The following is a 15,821-nucleotide window of genomic DNA, read 5'->3' on the forward strand; positions in this document are numbered from 1 at the left end:
TTCCGACGTATATTCAGCCTACTGCCAAACCATTGCAGAATACACCTGTTCTCGTCCGATCATTGAAGTTAAGCCCACATGCAGTAGGCTTATCAACATTATTATTGCATAGCCGAAGCAATAAATGATGTCCATCTCCGACGAATATTCAGCCTACTGCCAACCCATTGCAGAATACACCAGTTCTCGTCTGATCCCTGAAGTTAAGCTGCATCGGGCGTGGTTAGTACTTGCATGGGAGACCGGCTGGGAATACCACGTGCAGTAGGCTTATCAACATTATTATTGCATAGCCGAAGCAATAAATGATGTCCAATTCCGACGAATGTTCAGCCTACTGCCAACCCATTGCAGAATACACCAGTTCTCGTCTGATCACTGAAGTTAAGCTGCATCGGGCGTGGTTAGTACTTGCATGGGAGACCGGCTGGGAATACCACGTGCAGTAGGCTCATCAACATTTTTATTCCACATTACATACTAACATTTTCCTATGATTTTTTTTCTAGCCGTAGCATTAAATGACATCCAATTCCGAAGTATATTCAGCCTACTGTCAAACCATTGCAGAATACACCAGTTCTCGTCTGATCACTGAAATTAAGCTGCATCGGGCGTGTTTAGTACTTGCATGGGAGACCGGCTGAGAATACCATGTGTAGTAGGCTCATCAACATTTTTATTCCACCATACATACTAACTTTTTTTCCATGTTTTTTTACCTAGCCGAAGCATTAAATGACATCCAATTGCGAGGAATATTCAGCCTACTGCCAAACCAATGCAGAATACACCAGTTCTCATCCGATCACTGAAGTTAATCTGCATCGGGCATGGTTAGTACTTGCATGGGAGACCGGCTAGGAATACCACGTGCAGTAGGCTTATCAACATTATTATTCCACCGTACATACAAACTTTTTCCCGGGATTTGTTGCCTAGCCCAAGTATTAAATTACATACAATTCCGTCAAATATTCAGCCTACTGCCAAACCATTGCAGAATACACCAGATCTCGTCCGATCACTGAAGTTAATCTGCATCGGGCATGGTTAGTACTTGCATAGGAGACCGGCTGGGAATACCACGTGCAGTAGGCTCATCAAAATTTTTGTTCCACATTACATACTAACATTTTCCCATAATTTTTTACCTAGCTGAAGCAATAAATGACATCAAATTGCAACGAATATTCAGCCTACTGCCAACCCATTTCAGAATACACCAGTTCTCGTCCGATCACTGAAGTTAAGCTGCATCGGGCGTGGTTAGTACTTGCATGGGAGACAGGCTGGGAATACTATGTGCAGTAGGCTCATCAACATTTTTATTCCACATTACATACTAACATTTTCCCATAATTTTTTACCTAGCCGAAGCAATAAATGACCTCCAATTGCAAAGAATATTCAGCCTACAGCCAAACCAATGCAGAATACACCAGTTCTTGTCCAATCACTGAAGTTAATTTGCATCGGGCGTGGTTAGTACTTGCATGGGAGACCGGCTGGGAATACCTCGTGCAGTAGGCTCATCAACATTTTTATTCCACATTACATACTAACATTTTCCCTGGATTTTTTGCCTAGCCGAAGTATTATATTACATACAAGTCCGACGAATATTCAACCTACTGACAAACCATTGCAGAATACACCTGTTCTCGTCCGATCATTGAAGTTAAGCCCACCTGCAGTAGGCTTATCAACATTATTATTGCATAGCCGAAGCAATAAATGATGTCCAATTCCGACGAATATTCAGCCTACTGCCAACCCATTGCAGAATACACCAGTTCTCGTCTGATCACTGAAGTTAAGCTGCATCGGGCGTGGTTAGTACTTGCATGGGAGACCGGCTGGGAATACCACGTGCAGTAGGCTCATCAACATTTTTATTCCACATTACATACTAACATTTTCCTATGATTTTTTTTCTAGCCGTAGCATTAAATGACATCCAATTCCGACGTATATTCAGCCTACTGCCAAACCATTACAGAATACACCAGTTCTCGTCCGATCACTGAAGTTAAGCTGCATCGGGCGTGGTTAGTACTTGCATGGGAGACCGGCTGGGAATACCATGTGCAGTAGGCTTATCAACATTATTATTCCACCGTACATACAAACTTTTTCCCAGGATTTGTTGCCTAGCCGAAGCAATAAATGACATCCAATTGCAATGAATATTCAGCCTACTGCCAACCCATTGCAGAATACACCAGTTCTCGTCCGATCACTGAAGTTAAGCTACATCAGGCGTGGTAAGTACTTGCATGGGAGACAGGCTGGGAATACCACGTGCAGTAGGCTCATCAACATTTTTATTCCACATTACATACTAACATTTTCCCATAATTTTTTACCTAGCCGAAGCAATAAATGACCTCCAATTGCAAAGAATATTCAGCCTACAGCCAAACCAATGCAGAATACACCAGTTCTCGTCCGATCACTGAAGTTAATCTGCATCGGGCGTGGTTAGTACTTGCATGGGAGACCGGCTGGGAATACCTCGTGCAGTAGGCTGATCAACACTTTCATTCCACATTACATACTAACTTTTTCCCTGGATTTTTTGCCTAGCCGAAGTATTATATTACATCCAATTCCGACGAATATTCAACCTACTGACAAACCATTGCAGAATACACCTGTTCTCGTCCGATCATTGAAGTTAAGCCCACCTGCAGTAGGCTTATCGACATTATTATTGCATAGCCGAAGCAATAAATGATGTCCAATTACGACGAATATTCTGCCTACTGCCAAACCAATGCAGAATACACCAGTTCACGTCCGATCACTGAAGCTGCATCGGGCGTGGTTAGTACTTGCAAGGGAGACCGGCTGCGAATACCACGTGCATTAGGCTCATCAACATTTTTATTCCACATTACATACTAACTATTTCCCTGGATTTTTTGCCTAGCCGAAGTATTATATTACATCCAATTCCGACGAATATTCAGCCTACTGCCAACCCATTGCAGAATACACCAGTTCTCGTCCGATCACTGAAGTTACGCTGCATCAGGCGTGGTTAGTACTTGCATGGGAGACCGGCTGGGAATACCACGTGTAGTAGGCTCATCAACATTTTTATTCCACATTACATACAAACTTTTTCCTATGATTTTTTGCCTAGCCGTAGCATTAAATGACATCCAATTCCGACGTATATTCAGCCTACTGCCAAACCATTGCAGAATACACTAGTTCTCGTCCGATCACTGAAGTTAAGATGCATCGGGCGTGGTTAGTACTTGCATGGGATATTGGCTGAGAATACCATGTGCAGTAGGCTCATCAACATTTTTATTCCACCGTACATACTAACTTTTTTCCATGATTTTTTGCCTAGCAGAAGCATTAAATGACATCCAATTGCGACGAATATTCAGCCTACTGCCAAACCAATGCAGAGTACACCAGTTCTCGTCCGATCACTGAAGTTAATCTGCATCGGGCATGGTTAGTACTTGCATGGGAGACTGGCTGGGAATACCACGTGCAGTAGGCTTATCAACATTATTATTGCATAGCCGAAGCAATAAATGATGTCCAATTCCGACGAATATTCAGCCTACTGCCAACCCATTGCAGAATACACCAGTTCTCGTCTGATCACTGAAGTTAAGCTGCATCGGGCGTGGTTAGTACTTGCATGGGAGACCGGCTGGGAATACCACGTGCAGTAGGCTCATCAACATTTTTATTCCACCGTACATACTAACTTTTTTCCATGTTTTTTTGCCTAGCCGAAGCATTAAATGACATCCAATTGCGACGAATATTCAGCCTACTGCCAAACCAATGCAGAATACACCAGTTCTCGTCCGATCACTGAAGTTAATCTGCATCGGGCGTGGTTAGTACTTGCATGGGAGACGGACTGGGAATACCATGTGCAGTAGGCTCATCAACATTTTTATTCGACATTACATACTAACATTTTCCCATAATTTTTTACCTAGCCGAAGCAATAAATGACATCCAATTGCAACGAATATTCAGCCTACTGACAACCCATTGCAGAATACACCAGTTCTCGTCCGATCACTGAAGTTAAGCTGCATCGGGTGTGGTTAGTACTTGCATTGGAGACAGGCTGGGAATACCACGTGCAGTAGGCTCATCAACATTTTTATTCCACATTACATACTAACATTTTCCCATAATTTTTTACCTAGCCGAAGCAATAAATGACCTCCAATTGCAAAGAATATTCAGCCTACAACCAAACCAATGCAGAATACACCAGTTCTCGTCCGATCACTGAAGTTAATATGCATTGGGCGTGGTTAGGACTTGCATGGGAGACCGGCTGGGAATACCTCGTGCAGTAGGCTCATCAACATTTTTATTCCACATTACATACTAACTTTTTCCCTGGATTTTTTGCCTAGCCGAAGTATTATATTACATCCAATTCTGACGAATATTCAACCTACTGACAAACCATTGCAGAATACACCTGTTCTCGTCCGATCATTGAAGTTAAGCCCACGTGCAGTAGGCTTATCAACATTATTATTGCATAGCCGAAGCAATAAATGATGTCCAATTCCGACGAATATTCAGCCTACTGCCAACCCATTGCAGAATACACCAGTTCTCGTCTGATCACTGAAGTTAAGCTGCATCGGGCGTGGTTAGTACTTGCATGGGAGACCGGCTGGGAATACCACGTGCAGTAGGCTCATCAACATTTTTATTCCACATTACATACTAACATTTTCCTATGATTTTTTTCTAGCCGTAGCATTAAATGACATCCAATTCCGACGTATATTCAGCCTACTGCCAAACCATTGCAGAATACACCAGTTCTCGTCTGATCACTGAAGTTAAGCTGCATCGGGCGTGGTTAGTACTTGCATGGGAGACCGGCTGAGAATACCATGTGCAGTAGGCTCATCAACATTTTTATTCCACCGTACATACTAACTTTTTTCCATGTTTTTTTGCCTAGCCGAAGCATTAAATGACATCCACTTGCGACGAATATTCAGCCTACTGCCAAACCAATGCAGAATACACCAGTTCTCATCCGATCACTGAAGTTAATCTGCATCGGGCATGGTTAGTACTTGCATGGGAGACGGACTGGGAATACCATGTGCAGTAGGCTCATCAACATTTTTATTCGACATTACATACTAACATTTTCCCATAATTTTTTACCTAGCCGAAGCAATAAATGACATCCAATTGCAACGAATATTCAGCCTACTGACAACCCATTGCAGAATACACCAGTTCTCGTCCGATCACTGAAGTTAAGCTGCATCGGGTGTGGTTAGTACTTGCATTGGAGACAGGCTGGGAATACCACGTGCAGTAGGCTCATCAACATTTTTATTCCACATTACATACTAACATTTTCCCATAATTTTTTACCTAGCCGAAGCAATAAATGACCTCCAATTGCAAAGAATATTCAGCCTACAACCAAACCAATGCAGAATACACCAGTTCTCGTCCGATCACTGAAGTTAATCTCCATTGGGCGTGGTTAGGACTTGCATGGGAGACCGGCTGGGAATACCTCGTGCAGTAGGCTCATCAACATTTTTATTCCACATTACATACTAACTTTTTCCCTGGATTTTTTGCCTAGCCGAAGTATTATATTACATCCAATTCTGACGAATATTCAACCTACTGACAAACCATTGCAGAATACACCTGTTCTCGTCCGATCATTGAAGTTAAGCCCACGTGCAGTAGGCTTATCAACATTATTATTGCATAGCCGAAGCAATAAATGATGTCCAATTCCGACGAATATTCAGCCTACTGCCAACCCATTGCAGAATACACCGGTTCTCGTCTGATCACTGAAGTTAAGCTGCATCGGGCGTGGTTAGTACTTGCATGGGAGACCGGCTGAGAATACCATGTGCAGTAGGCTCATCAACATTTTTATTCCACCGTACATACTACTTTTTTCCATGTTTTTTTGCCTAGCCGAAGCATTAAATGACATCCAATTGCGACGAATATTCAGCCTACTGCCAAACCAATGCAGAATACACCAGTTCTCATCCGATCACTGAAGTTAATCTGCATCGGGCATGGTTAGTACTTGCATGGGAGACGGACTGGGAATACCATGTGCAGTAGGCTTATCAACATTATTATTCCACCGTACATACAAACTTTTTCCCGGGATTTGTTGCCTAGCCGAAGTATTAAATTACATTCAATTCCGACAAATATTCAGCCTACTGCCAAACCATTGCAGAATACACCAGATCTCGTCCGATCACTGAAGTTAATCTGCATCGGGCATGGTTTGTACTTGCATAGGATACCGGCTGGGGATACCACGTACAGTAGGCTCATCAACATTTTTATTCCACATTACATACTAACATTTTCCCATAATTTTTTACCTAGCCGAAGCAATAAATGACATCCAATTGCAACGAATATTCAGCCTACTGACAACCCATTGCAGAATACACCAGTTCTCGTCCGATCACTGAAGTTAAGCTGCATCGGGTGTGGTTAGTACTTGCATTGGAGACAGGCTGGGAATACCACGTGCAGTAGGCTCATCAACATTTTTATTCCACATTACATACTAACATTTTCCCATAATTTTTTACCTAGCCGAAGCAATAAATGACCTCCAATTGCAAAGAATATTCAGCCTACAACCAAACCAATGCAGAATACACCAGTTCTCGTCCGATCACTGAAGTTAATCTGCATCGGGCGTGGTTAGTACATGCATGGGAGACCGGCTGGGAATACCTCGTGCAGTAGGCTCATCAACATTTTTATTCCACATTACATACTAACATTTTCCCATGTTTTTTTGCCTAGCCGAAGCAATAAATGACATCCAATTGCAACGAATATTCAGCCTACTGCCAAACCAATGCAGAATACACCAATTCACGTCCGATCACTGAAGCTGCATCGGGCGTGGTTAGTACTTGCAAGGTAGACCGGCTGCGAATACCACGTGCATTAGGATCATCATCATTTTTATTCCACATTACATACTAACTATTTCCCTGGATTTTTTGCCTAGCCGAAGTATTATATTACATCCAATTCCGACGAATATTCAAAATACTGACAAACCATTGCAGAATACACCTGTTCTCGTCCGATCATTGAAGTTAAGCCCACCAGACGTGGTTAGTACTTGCATGGGAGACCCGCTGAGAATACCGCATGCAGTAGGCTCATCAACATTTTTATTCCACCGTACATTCTAACATTTTCGCGGGATTTTTTTGCATAGCCTAAGCATTAAACGACATCCAATTCCGACGAATATTCAGCCTACTGCCAACCCATTGCAGAATACACCAGTTCTCGTCCGATCACTGAAGTTAAGCTGCGTCGGGCCTGCTTAGTACTTGCATGGGAGACCGGCTGGGAATACCACGTGCTGTAGGCCCATCAACATTTTTATTCCACCGTACATACTAACTTTTTCCTGGGATTTTTTGCCTAGCCGAAGTATTAAATTAAATCCAATTCCGACCAATATTCAGCCTACTGCCAAACCATTGCAGAATACACCAGTTCTCGTCCGATCACTGTAGTTAAGCTGCATCGGGCGTGGTTAGTACTTGCATGGGAGACCGGCTGCGAATACCACGTGCAGTAGGCTGATGAACATTTTAATTAAACCGTCCATAGCCGAAGCAATAAATGACATCCAATTGCAATGAATATTCAGCCTACTGCCAACCCATTGCAGAATACACCGGTTCTCGTCCGATCACTGATGTTAAGCTGCATAGGGCGTGGTTAGTACTTGCATGGGAGACCGGCTGGGAATACCACGTGCAGTAGGCTCATCAACATTTTTATTCCACATTACATACTAACATTTTCCCATAATTTTTTACCTAGCTGAAGCAATAAATGACCTCCAATTGCAAAGAATATTCAGCCTACAGCCAAACCAAAGCAGAATACACCAGTTCTCGTCTGATTACTGAAGTTAATCTGCTTTGGGCGTGGTTAGTACTTGCATGGGAGACTGGCTGGGAATACCACGTGCAGTAGTCTCTTCAACATTTTTATTCCACATTACATACTAACATTTTCCCATGTTTTTTTGCCTAGCCGAAGCAATAAATGACATCCAATTGTAACGAATATTCAGCCTACTGCTAAACCAATGCAGAATACACCAGTTCACGTCCGATCACTGAAGTTAAGCTGCATTGGGCGTGGTTAGTACTTGCATGGGAGACCGGCTGGGAATACCACGTGCAGTAGGCTCATCAACATTTTTATTCCACCGTACATAGTAACTTTTTTCCATGTTTTTTTGCCTAGCCGAAGCATTAAATGACATCCAATTGCGACGAAAATTCAGCCTACTGCCAAACCATTGCACAATACACCAGTTCTCGTCCGATCACTGAAGTTAATCTGAATCGGGCATGGTTAGTACTTGCATGGGAGTCTGGCTGGGAATACCATGTGCAGTAGGCTTATCAACATTTTTATTCCACCGTACATACTAACATTTTCCCATGTTTTTTTGCCTAGCCGAAGCAATAAATGACATCCAATTGCAACGAATATTCAGCCTACTGCAAACCCATTGCAGAATACACCAGTTCTGGTCCGATCACTGAAGTTTAGCTGCATCGGGCGTGGTTAGTACTTGCATGGGAGACCGGCTGCGAATACCACGTGCAGTAGGCTCTTCAACATTTTTATTCCACATTACATACTAACATTTTCCAATGTTTTTTTGCCTAGCCGAAGCAATAAATGACATCCAATTGCAACGAATATTCAGCCTACTGCTAAACCAATGCAGAATACACCAGTTCACGTCCGATCACTGAAGTTAAGCTGCATCGGGCGTGGTTAGTACTTGCACGGGAGACCGGCTGGGAATACCACGTGCAGTAGGCTCTTCAACATTTTTATTCCACATTACATACTAACATTTTCCCATATTTTTTTACCTAGCCGAAGCAATAAATGACCTCCAATTGCAAAGAATATTCAACCTACAGCCAAACAAAAGCAGAATACACCAGTTCTCGTCTGATTACTGAAGTTAATCTGCATTGGGCGTGGTTAGTACTTGCATGGGAGACCGCCTGGGAATACCACGTGCAGTAGGCTCTTCAACATTTTTATTCCACATTACATACTAACATTTTCCCATGTTTTTTTGCCTAGCCGAAGCAATAAATGACATCCAATTGTAACGAATATTCAGCCTACTGCCAAACCAATGCAGAATACACCAGTTCACGTCCGATCACTGAAGTTAAGCTGCATCGGGCGTGGTTAGTACTTGCATGGGAGACCGGCTGGGAATACCACGTGCAGTAGGCTCATCAACATTTTTATTCCACCGTACATACTAACTTTTTTCCATGTTTTTTTGCCTAGCCGAAGCATTAAATGACATCCAATTGCGACGAAAATTCAGCCTACTGCCAAACCAATGCAGAATACACCAGTTCTCATCCGATCACTGAAGTTAATCTGCATCGGGCATGGTTAGTACTTGCATGGGAGACCGGCTGGGAATACCACGTGCAGTAGGCTTATCAACATTATTATTCCACCGTACATACTAACTTTTTCCCGGGATTGTTTGCCTAGCCGAAGTATTAAATTAAATCCAATTCCGACCAATATTCAGCCTACTGCCAAACCATTGCAGTATACACCAGTTCTCGTCCGATCACTAGAGTTAAGCTGCATCGGGCGTGGTTAGTACTTGCGTGGGAGACCGGCTGGGTATACCACGTGCAGTAGGCATATCAACTTTTTTATTCCACCGTACATACCAACATTTTCCCGGGATTTGTTGCCTAGCCGACGTATTAAATTACATTCAATTCCGACGAAAATTCAGCCTACTGCCAACCCATTGCAGAGTACACCAGTTCTCGTCTGATCACTGAAGTTTAGCTGCATCGGGCGTGGTTAGTACTTGCATGGGAGACCGGCTGGGAATACCACGTGCAGTAGGCTCATCAACACTTTTATTCCACATTACATACTAACATTTTCCCATAATTTTTTACCTAGCCGAAGCAATAAATGACATCCAATTGCAACGAATATTCAGCCTACTGCCAAACCAATGCAGAATACACCAATTCACGTCCGATCACTGAAGCTGCATCGGGCGTGGTTAGTACTTGCAAGGTAGACCGGCTGTGAATACCACGTGCATTAGGCTCATCATCATTTTTATTCCACATTACATACTAACTATTTCCCTGGATTTTTTGCCTAGCCTAAGCATTAAACGACATCCAATTCCGACGAATATTCAGCCTACTGCCAACCCATTGCAGAATACACCAGTTCTCGTCCGATCACTGAAGTTAATCTGCATCGGGCGTGGTTAGTACTTGCATGGGAGACCGTCTAGGAATACCTCGTGCAGAAGGATCATCAACATTTTTATTCCACATTACATACTAACATTTTCCCATGTTTTTTTGCCTAGCCGAAGCAATAAATGACATCCAATTGCAACGAATATTCAGCCTACTGCCAACCCATTGCAGAATACACCAGTTCTTGTCCGATCACTGAAGTTAAGCTGCGTCGGGCCTGCTTAGTACTTGCATGGGAGACCGGCTGGGAATACCACGTGCTGTAGGTCCATCAACATTTTTATTCCACCGTACATACTAACTTTTTCCCGGGATTTTTTGCCTAGCCGAAGTATTAAATTAAATCCAATTCCGACCAATATTCAGCCTACTGCCAAACCATTGCAGAATACACCAGTTCTCATCCGATCACTGAAGTTAAGGTGCATTGGGCGTGATTAGTACTTGCATGGGAGACCGGCTGGGAATACCACGTGCATTAGGCTCATTAACATTTTTATTCCACCGTACAAACTAACATTTTTCCGGGATTTTGTGTCTAGCCGAAGCGTTAAACGACATCCAATGTCGACGAATATTCAGCCTACTGCCAAACCATTGCAGAATACACCAGTTCTCGTCCGATCACTGAAGTTAAGCTGCATCGGGCGTGGTTAGTACTTGCTTGGGAGACCAGCTGTGAATACCACGTGCAGTAGGCTGATGAACATTTTTATTAAACCGTCCATAGCCGAAGCAAAAAATGACATCCAATTGCAATGAATATTCAGCCTACTGCCAACCCATTGCAGAATACACTGGTTCTCGTCCGATCACTGATGTTAAGCTGCATAGGGCGTGGTTAGTACTTGCATGGGAGACCGGCTGGGAATACCATGTGCAGTAGGCTCATCAACATTTTTATTCCACATTACATACTAACATTTTCCCATATTTTTTTACCTAGCCGAAGCAATAAATGACCTCCAATTGCAAAGAATATTCAACCTACAGCCAAACAAAAGCAGAATACACCAGTTCTCGTCTGATTACTGAAGTTAATCTGCATTGGGCGTGGTTAGTACTTGCATGGGAGACCGGCTGGGAATACCACGTGCAGTAGGCTCATCAACATTTTTATTCCACCGTACATACTAACTTTTTTCCATGTTTTTTTGCCTAGCCGAAGCATTAAATGACATCCAATTGCGACGAAAATTCAGCCTACTGCCAAACCAATGCAGAATACACCAGTTCTCATCCGATCACTGAAGTTAATCTGCATCGGGCATGGTTATTACTTGCATGGGAGACCGGCTGGGAATACCACGTGCAGTAGGCTTATCAACATTATTATTCCACCGTACATACTAACTTTTTCCCGGGATTGTTTGCCTAGCCGAAGTATTAAATTAAATCCAATTCCGACCAATATTCAGCCTACTGCCAAACCATTGCAGTATACACCAGTTCTCGTCCGATCACTGAAGTTAAGCTCACCGGACGTGGTTAGTACTTGCATGGGAGACCGGCTGAGAATACCACGTGCAGTAGGCTCATCAACATTTTTATTCTCCCGTACATACTAACTTTTCCCCATGTTTTTTTGCCTAGCCGAAGCAATAAATGACATCCAATTGCAACGAATATTCAGCCTACTGCCAATCCATTGCAGAATACACCAGTTCTCGTCCGATCACTGAAGTTAAGCTGCATCGGGCGTGGTTAGTACTTGCATGGGAGACCGACTGGGAATACCACGTGCAGTAGGCTCATCAACATTTTTATTCCACCGTACATACTAACTTTTTTCCATGTTTTTTTGCCTAGCCGAAGCATTAAATGACATCCAATTGCGACGAAAATTCAGCCTACTGCCAAACCAATGCAGAATACACCAGTTCTCATCCGATCACTGAAGTTAATCTGCATCGGGCATGGTTAGTACTTGCATGGGAGACCGGCTGGGAATACCACGTGCAGTAGGCTTATCAACATTATTATTCCACCGTACATACTAACTTTTTCCCGGGATTGTTTGCCTAGCCGAAGTATTAAATTAAATCCAATTCCGACCAATATTCAGCCTACTGCCAAACCATTGCAGTATACACCAGTTCTAGTCCGATCACTAGAGTTAAGCTGCATCGGGCGTGGTTAGTATTTGCGTGGGAGACCGGCTGGGAATACCACGTGCAGTAGGCTCTTCAACATTTTAATTCCACATTACATACTAACATTTTCCCATGTTTTTTTGCCTAGCGCAAGCAATAAATGACATCCAATTGTAACGACAATTCAGCCTACTGCCAAACCAATGCAGAATACACCAGTTCTCATCCGATCACTGAAGTTAATCTGCATCGGGCATGGTTAGTACTTGCATGGGAGACCGGCTGGGAATACCACGTGCAGTAGGCTCATCAACATTTTTATTCCACCGTACATACTAACTTTTTCCCGGGATTGTTTGTCTAGCCGAAGTATTAAATTAAATCCAATTCCGACCAATATTCAGCCTACTGCCAAACCATTGCAGTATACACCAGTTCTCGTCCGATCACTGAAGTTAAGCTGCATCGGGCGTGGTTAGTACTTGCGTGGGAGACCGGCTGGGTATACCACGTGCAGTAGGCATATCAACTTTTTTATTCCACCGTACATACCAACATTTTCCCGGGATTTGTTGCCTAGCCGAAGTATTAAATTACATTCAATTCCGACGAATATTCAGCCTACTGCCAAACCATTGCAGAGTACACCAGTTCTCGTCTGATCACTGGAGTTTAGCTGCATCGGGCGTGGTTAGTACTTGCATGGGAGACCGGCTGGGAATACCACGTGCATTAGGCTCATTAACATTTGTATTCCACCGTACATACTAACTTTTTTCCGGGATTTTTTGCCTTGCCGAAATATTAAATTGCATCCAATTCCGACGAATTTTCAGCCTACTGTCAAACCATTGCAGAATATACGAGTTCTCGTCCGATCACTGAAGTTAAGCTCACCGTACGTGGTTAGTACTTGCATGGGAGACCGGCTGAGAATACCACGTGCAGTAGGCTCATCAACATTTTTATTCTCCCGTACATACTAACTTTTCCCATGTTTTTTTGCCTAGCCGAAGCAATAAATGACATCCAATTGCAACGAATATTCAGCCTACTGCCAATCCATTGCAGAATACACCAGTTCTCGTCCGATCACTGAAGTTAAGCTGCATCGGGCGTGGTTAGTACTTGCATGGGAGACCGGCTGGCAATACCACGTGCAGTAGGCTCATCAACATTTTTATTCCACCGTACATACTAACTTTTTCCCGGGATTGTTTGTCTAGCCGAAGTATTAAATTAAATCCAATTCCGACCAATATTCAGCCTACTGCCAATCCATTGCAGTATACACCAGTTCTCGTCCGATCACTAGAGTTAAGCTGCATCGGGCGTGGTTAGTACTTGCCAGGGAGACCGGCTGGGTATACCACGTGCAGTAGGCATATCAACTTTTTTATTCCACCGTACATACCAACATTTCCCGGGATTTGTTGCCTAGCCGACGTATTAAATTACATTCAATTCCGACGAAAATTCAGCCTACTGCCAACCCATTGCAGAATATACCAGTTCTCGTCCGATCACTGAAGTTAAGCTCACCGGACGTGGTTAGTACTTGCATGGGAGACCGGCTGAGAATACCACGTGCAGTAGGCTCATCAACATTTTTATTCTCCCGTACATACTAACTTTTCCCCATGTTTTTTTGCCTAGCCGAAGCAATAAATGACATCCAATTGCAACGAATATTCAGCCTACTGCCAATCCATTGCAGAATACACCAGTTCTCGTCCGATCACTGAAGTTAAGCTGCATCGGGCGTGGTTAGTACTTGCATGGGAGACCGACTGGGAATACCACGTGCAGTAGGCTCATCAACATTTTTATTCCACCGTACATACTAACTTTTTTCCATGTTTTTTTGCCTAGCCGAAGCATTAAATGACATCCAATTGCGACGAAAATTCAGCCTACTGCCAAACCAATGCAGAATACACCAGTTCTCATCCGATCACAGAAGTTAATCTGCATCGGGCATGGTTAGTACTTGCATGGGAGACCGGCTGGGAATACCACGTGCAGTAGGCTTATCAACATTATTATTCCACCGTACATACTAACTTTTTCCCGGGATTGTTTGCCTAGCCGAAGTATTAAATTAAATCCAATTCCGACCAATATTCAGCCTACTGCCAAACCATTGCAGTATACACCAGTTCTAGTCCGATCACTAGAGTTAAGCTGCATCGGGCGTGGTTAGTATTTGCGTAGGAGACCGGCTGGGAATACCACGTGCAGTAGGCTCTTCAACATTTTAATTCCACATTACATACTAACATTTTCCCATGTTTTTTTGCCTAGCGCAAGCAATAAATGACATCCAATTGTAACGAAAATTCAGCCTACTGCCAAACCAATGCAGAATACACCAGTTCTCATCCGATCACTGAAGTTAATCTGCATCGGGCATGGTTAGTACTTGCATGGGAGACCGGCTGGGAATACCACGTGCAGTAGGCTCATCAACATTTTTATTCCACCGTACATACTAACTTTTTCCCGGGATTGTTTGTCTAGCCGAAGTATTAAATTAAATCCAATTCCGACCAATATTCAGCCTACTGCCAAACCATTGCAGTATACACCAGTTCTCGTCCGATCACTGAAGTTAAGCTGCATCGGGCGTGGTTAGTACTTGCGTGGGAGACCGGCTGGGTATACCACGTGCAGTAGGCATATCAACTTTTTTATTCCACCGTACATACCAACATTTTCCCGGGATTTGTTGCCTAGCCGAAGTATTAAATTACATTCAATTCCGACGAATATTCAGCCTACTGCCAAACCATTGCAGAGTACACCAGTTCTCGTCTGATCACTGGAGTTTAGCTGCATCGGGCGTGGTTAGTACTTGCATGGGAGACCGGCTGGGAATACCACGTGCATTAGGCTCATTAACATTTGTATTCCACCGTACATACTAACTTTTTTCCGGGATTTTTTGCCTTGCCGAAATATTAAATTGCATCCAATTCCGACGAATTTTCAGCCTACTGTCAAACCATTGCAGAATATACGAGTTCTCGTCCGATCACTGAAGTTAAGCTCACCGTACGTGGTTAGTACTTGCATGGGAGACCGGCTGAGAATACCACGTGCAGTAGGCTCATCAACATTTTTATTCTCCCGTACATACTAACTTTTCCCATGTTTTTTTGCCTAGCCGAAGCAATAAATGACATCCAATTGCAACGAATATTCAGCCTACTGCCAATCCATTGCAGAATACACCAGTTCTCGTCCGATCACTGAAGTTAAGCTGCATCGGGCGTGGTTAGTACTTGCATGGGAGACCGGCTGGCAATACCACGTGCAGTAGGCTCATCAACATTTTTATTCCACCGTACATACTAACTTTTTC

The 15,821-nt window shown here is 43.3% G+C and overlaps 1 non-coding gene and 63 pseudogenes across 1 annotated transcript; all 64 read left to right on the forward strand.

Annotated features, from left to right (window-relative positions):
* Nucleotides 1-151: 151 nt before the first annotated feature.
* LOC146725824 (5S ribosomal RNA) lies at nt 152-271 on the forward strand (annotated as a pseudogene).
* Nucleotides 272-332: 61 nt separating this feature from the next.
* Nucleotides 333-452, forward strand: LOC146725825 (5S ribosomal RNA; annotated as a pseudogene).
* Nucleotides 453-548: 96 nt separating this feature from the next.
* Nucleotides 549-668, forward strand: LOC146725826 (5S ribosomal RNA; annotated as a pseudogene).
* A 97-nt stretch (nt 669-765) lies between these two features.
* Nucleotides 766-885, forward strand: LOC146725827 (5S ribosomal RNA; annotated as a pseudogene).
* Nucleotides 886-981: 96 nt separating this feature from the next.
* LOC146725828 (5S ribosomal RNA) lies at nt 982-1,101 on the forward strand (annotated as a pseudogene).
* Nucleotides 1,102-1,197: 96 nt separating this feature from the next.
* On the forward strand, nt 1,198-1,317 carry LOC146725829 (5S ribosomal RNA; annotated as a pseudogene).
* A 96-nt stretch (nt 1,318-1,413) lies between these two features.
* On the forward strand, nt 1,414-1,533 carry LOC146725830 (5S ribosomal RNA; annotated as a pseudogene).
* A 231-nt stretch (nt 1,534-1,764) lies between these two features.
* Nucleotides 1,765-1,884, forward strand: LOC146725831 (5S ribosomal RNA; annotated as a pseudogene).
* Nucleotides 1,885-1,980: 96 nt separating this feature from the next.
* On the forward strand, nt 1,981-2,100 carry LOC146725832 (5S ribosomal RNA; annotated as a pseudogene).
* Nucleotides 2,101-2,196: 96 nt separating this feature from the next.
* Nucleotides 2,197-2,316, forward strand: LOC146725833 (5S ribosomal RNA; annotated as a pseudogene).
* A 96-nt stretch (nt 2,317-2,412) lies between these two features.
* LOC146725834 (5S ribosomal RNA) lies at nt 2,413-2,532 on the forward strand (annotated as a pseudogene).
* Nucleotides 2,533-2,974: 442 nt separating this feature from the next.
* On the forward strand, nt 2,975-3,094 carry LOC146725835 (5S ribosomal RNA; annotated as a pseudogene).
* A 96-nt stretch (nt 3,095-3,190) lies between these two features.
* LOC146725836 (5S ribosomal RNA) lies at nt 3,191-3,310 on the forward strand (annotated as a pseudogene).
* Nucleotides 3,311-3,406: 96 nt separating this feature from the next.
* LOC146725837 (5S ribosomal RNA) lies at nt 3,407-3,526 on the forward strand (annotated as a pseudogene).
* A 61-nt stretch (nt 3,527-3,587) lies between these two features.
* On the forward strand, nt 3,588-3,707 carry LOC146725838 (5S ribosomal RNA; annotated as a pseudogene).
* A 96-nt stretch (nt 3,708-3,803) lies between these two features.
* On the forward strand, nt 3,804-3,923 carry LOC146725839 (5S ribosomal RNA; annotated as a pseudogene).
* A 96-nt stretch (nt 3,924-4,019) lies between these two features.
* On the forward strand, nt 4,020-4,139 carry LOC146725840 (5S ribosomal RNA; annotated as a pseudogene).
* A 96-nt stretch (nt 4,140-4,235) lies between these two features.
* LOC146725841 (5S ribosomal RNA) lies at nt 4,236-4,355 on the forward strand (annotated as a pseudogene).
* Nucleotides 4,356-4,586: 231 nt separating this feature from the next.
* LOC146725842 (5S ribosomal RNA) lies at nt 4,587-4,706 on the forward strand (annotated as a pseudogene).
* A 95-nt stretch (nt 4,707-4,801) lies between these two features.
* LOC146725843 (5S ribosomal RNA) lies at nt 4,802-4,921 on the forward strand (annotated as a pseudogene).
* Nucleotides 4,922-5,017: 96 nt separating this feature from the next.
* On the forward strand, nt 5,018-5,137 carry LOC146725844 (5S ribosomal RNA; annotated as a pseudogene).
* Nucleotides 5,138-5,233: 96 nt separating this feature from the next.
* LOC146725845 (5S ribosomal RNA) lies at nt 5,234-5,353 on the forward strand (annotated as a pseudogene).
* A 96-nt stretch (nt 5,354-5,449) lies between these two features.
* Nucleotides 5,450-5,569, forward strand: LOC146725846 (5S ribosomal RNA; annotated as a pseudogene).
* A 231-nt stretch (nt 5,570-5,800) lies between these two features.
* Nucleotides 5,801-5,920, forward strand: LOC146725847 (5S ribosomal RNA; annotated as a pseudogene).
* A 95-nt stretch (nt 5,921-6,015) lies between these two features.
* Nucleotides 6,016-6,135, forward strand: LOC146725848 (5S ribosomal RNA; annotated as a pseudogene).
* A 312-nt stretch (nt 6,136-6,447) lies between these two features.
* On the forward strand, nt 6,448-6,567 carry LOC146725849 (5S ribosomal RNA; annotated as a pseudogene).
* A 96-nt stretch (nt 6,568-6,663) lies between these two features.
* On the forward strand, nt 6,664-6,783 carry LOC146725850 (5S ribosomal RNA; annotated as a pseudogene).
* A 523-nt stretch (nt 6,784-7,306) lies between these two features.
* LOC146725851 (5S ribosomal RNA) lies at nt 7,307-7,426 on the forward strand (annotated as a pseudogene).
* Nucleotides 7,427-7,522: 96 nt separating this feature from the next.
* Nucleotides 7,523-7,642, forward strand: LOC146725852 (5S ribosomal RNA; annotated as a pseudogene).
* Nucleotides 7,643-7,710: 68 nt separating this feature from the next.
* Nucleotides 7,711-7,830, forward strand: LOC146725853 (5S ribosomal RNA; annotated as a pseudogene).
* A 96-nt stretch (nt 7,831-7,926) lies between these two features.
* On the forward strand, nt 7,927-8,046 carry LOC146725854 (5S ribosomal RNA; annotated as a pseudogene).
* Nucleotides 8,047-8,142: 96 nt separating this feature from the next.
* Nucleotides 8,143-8,262, forward strand: LOC146725855 (5S ribosomal RNA; annotated as a pseudogene).
* A 96-nt stretch (nt 8,263-8,358) lies between these two features.
* LOC146725856 (5S ribosomal RNA) lies at nt 8,359-8,478 on the forward strand (annotated as a pseudogene).
* Nucleotides 8,479-8,574: 96 nt separating this feature from the next.
* LOC146725857 (5S ribosomal RNA) lies at nt 8,575-8,694 on the forward strand (annotated as a pseudogene).
* A 96-nt stretch (nt 8,695-8,790) lies between these two features.
* Nucleotides 8,791-8,910, forward strand: LOC146725858 (5S ribosomal RNA; annotated as a pseudogene).
* Nucleotides 8,911-9,006: 96 nt separating this feature from the next.
* On the forward strand, nt 9,007-9,126 carry LOC146725859 (5S ribosomal RNA; annotated as a pseudogene).
* A 96-nt stretch (nt 9,127-9,222) lies between these two features.
* LOC146725860 (5S ribosomal RNA) lies at nt 9,223-9,342 on the forward strand. The gene has a single exon (XR_014928677.1). It is a non-coding gene; the product is annotated as a 5S ribosomal RNA (ribosomal RNA).
* A 96-nt stretch (nt 9,343-9,438) lies between these two features.
* On the forward strand, nt 9,439-9,558 carry LOC146725861 (5S ribosomal RNA; annotated as a pseudogene).
* A 96-nt stretch (nt 9,559-9,654) lies between these two features.
* Nucleotides 9,655-9,774, forward strand: LOC146725862 (5S ribosomal RNA; annotated as a pseudogene).
* Nucleotides 9,775-9,870: 96 nt separating this feature from the next.
* On the forward strand, nt 9,871-9,990 carry LOC146725863 (5S ribosomal RNA; annotated as a pseudogene).
* Nucleotides 9,991-10,297: 307 nt separating this feature from the next.
* Nucleotides 10,298-10,417, forward strand: LOC146725864 (5S ribosomal RNA; annotated as a pseudogene).
* A 96-nt stretch (nt 10,418-10,513) lies between these two features.
* Nucleotides 10,514-10,633, forward strand: LOC146725865 (5S ribosomal RNA; annotated as a pseudogene).
* Nucleotides 10,634-10,729: 96 nt separating this feature from the next.
* Nucleotides 10,730-10,849, forward strand: LOC146725866 (5S ribosomal RNA; annotated as a pseudogene).
* Nucleotides 10,850-10,945: 96 nt separating this feature from the next.
* On the forward strand, nt 10,946-11,065 carry LOC146725867 (5S ribosomal RNA; annotated as a pseudogene).
* Nucleotides 11,066-11,133: 68 nt separating this feature from the next.
* On the forward strand, nt 11,134-11,253 carry LOC146725868 (5S ribosomal RNA; annotated as a pseudogene).
* Nucleotides 11,254-11,349: 96 nt separating this feature from the next.
* LOC146725869 (5S ribosomal RNA) lies at nt 11,350-11,469 on the forward strand (annotated as a pseudogene).
* A 96-nt stretch (nt 11,470-11,565) lies between these two features.
* LOC146725870 (5S ribosomal RNA) lies at nt 11,566-11,685 on the forward strand (annotated as a pseudogene).
* Nucleotides 11,686-11,781: 96 nt separating this feature from the next.
* On the forward strand, nt 11,782-11,900 carry LOC146725871 (5S ribosomal RNA; annotated as a pseudogene).
* A 96-nt stretch (nt 11,901-11,996) lies between these two features.
* Nucleotides 11,997-12,116, forward strand: LOC146725872 (5S ribosomal RNA; annotated as a pseudogene).
* A 96-nt stretch (nt 12,117-12,212) lies between these two features.
* Nucleotides 12,213-12,332, forward strand: LOC146725873 (5S ribosomal RNA; annotated as a pseudogene).
* A 96-nt stretch (nt 12,333-12,428) lies between these two features.
* Nucleotides 12,429-12,548, forward strand: LOC146725874 (5S ribosomal RNA; annotated as a pseudogene).
* Nucleotides 12,549-12,644: 96 nt separating this feature from the next.
* Nucleotides 12,645-12,764, forward strand: LOC146725875 (5S ribosomal RNA; annotated as a pseudogene).
* Nucleotides 12,765-12,860: 96 nt separating this feature from the next.
* LOC146725876 (5S ribosomal RNA) lies at nt 12,861-12,980 on the forward strand (annotated as a pseudogene).
* Nucleotides 12,981-13,076: 96 nt separating this feature from the next.
* LOC146725877 (5S ribosomal RNA) lies at nt 13,077-13,196 on the forward strand (annotated as a pseudogene).
* A 310-nt stretch (nt 13,197-13,506) lies between these two features.
* Nucleotides 13,507-13,626, forward strand: LOC146725878 (5S ribosomal RNA; annotated as a pseudogene).
* Nucleotides 13,627-13,722: 96 nt separating this feature from the next.
* LOC146725879 (5S ribosomal RNA) lies at nt 13,723-13,842 on the forward strand (annotated as a pseudogene).
* Nucleotides 13,843-13,937: 95 nt separating this feature from the next.
* LOC146725880 (5S ribosomal RNA) lies at nt 13,938-14,056 on the forward strand (annotated as a pseudogene).
* A 96-nt stretch (nt 14,057-14,152) lies between these two features.
* Nucleotides 14,153-14,272, forward strand: LOC146725881 (5S ribosomal RNA; annotated as a pseudogene).
* A 96-nt stretch (nt 14,273-14,368) lies between these two features.
* Nucleotides 14,369-14,488, forward strand: LOC146725882 (5S ribosomal RNA; annotated as a pseudogene).
* A 96-nt stretch (nt 14,489-14,584) lies between these two features.
* LOC146725883 (5S ribosomal RNA) lies at nt 14,585-14,704 on the forward strand (annotated as a pseudogene).
* A 96-nt stretch (nt 14,705-14,800) lies between these two features.
* On the forward strand, nt 14,801-14,920 carry LOC146725884 (5S ribosomal RNA; annotated as a pseudogene).
* Nucleotides 14,921-15,016: 96 nt separating this feature from the next.
* LOC146725885 (5S ribosomal RNA) lies at nt 15,017-15,136 on the forward strand (annotated as a pseudogene).
* Nucleotides 15,137-15,232: 96 nt separating this feature from the next.
* Nucleotides 15,233-15,352, forward strand: LOC146725886 (5S ribosomal RNA; annotated as a pseudogene).
* A 310-nt stretch (nt 15,353-15,662) lies between these two features.
* LOC144343093 (5S ribosomal RNA) lies at nt 15,663-15,782 on the forward strand (annotated as a pseudogene).
* Nucleotides 15,783-15,821: the final 39 nt, after the last annotated feature.

This window comes from Saccoglossus kowalevskii, unplaced genomic scaffold (genome assembly GCF_978046115.1).
Source record: "Saccoglossus kowalevskii unplaced genomic scaffold, keSacKowa6.1 SCAFFOLD_119, whole genome shotgun sequence".
In the NCBI taxonomy this organism is placed as follows: domain Eukaryota; kingdom Metazoa; phylum Hemichordata; class Enteropneusta; family Harrimaniidae; genus Saccoglossus; species Saccoglossus kowalevskii.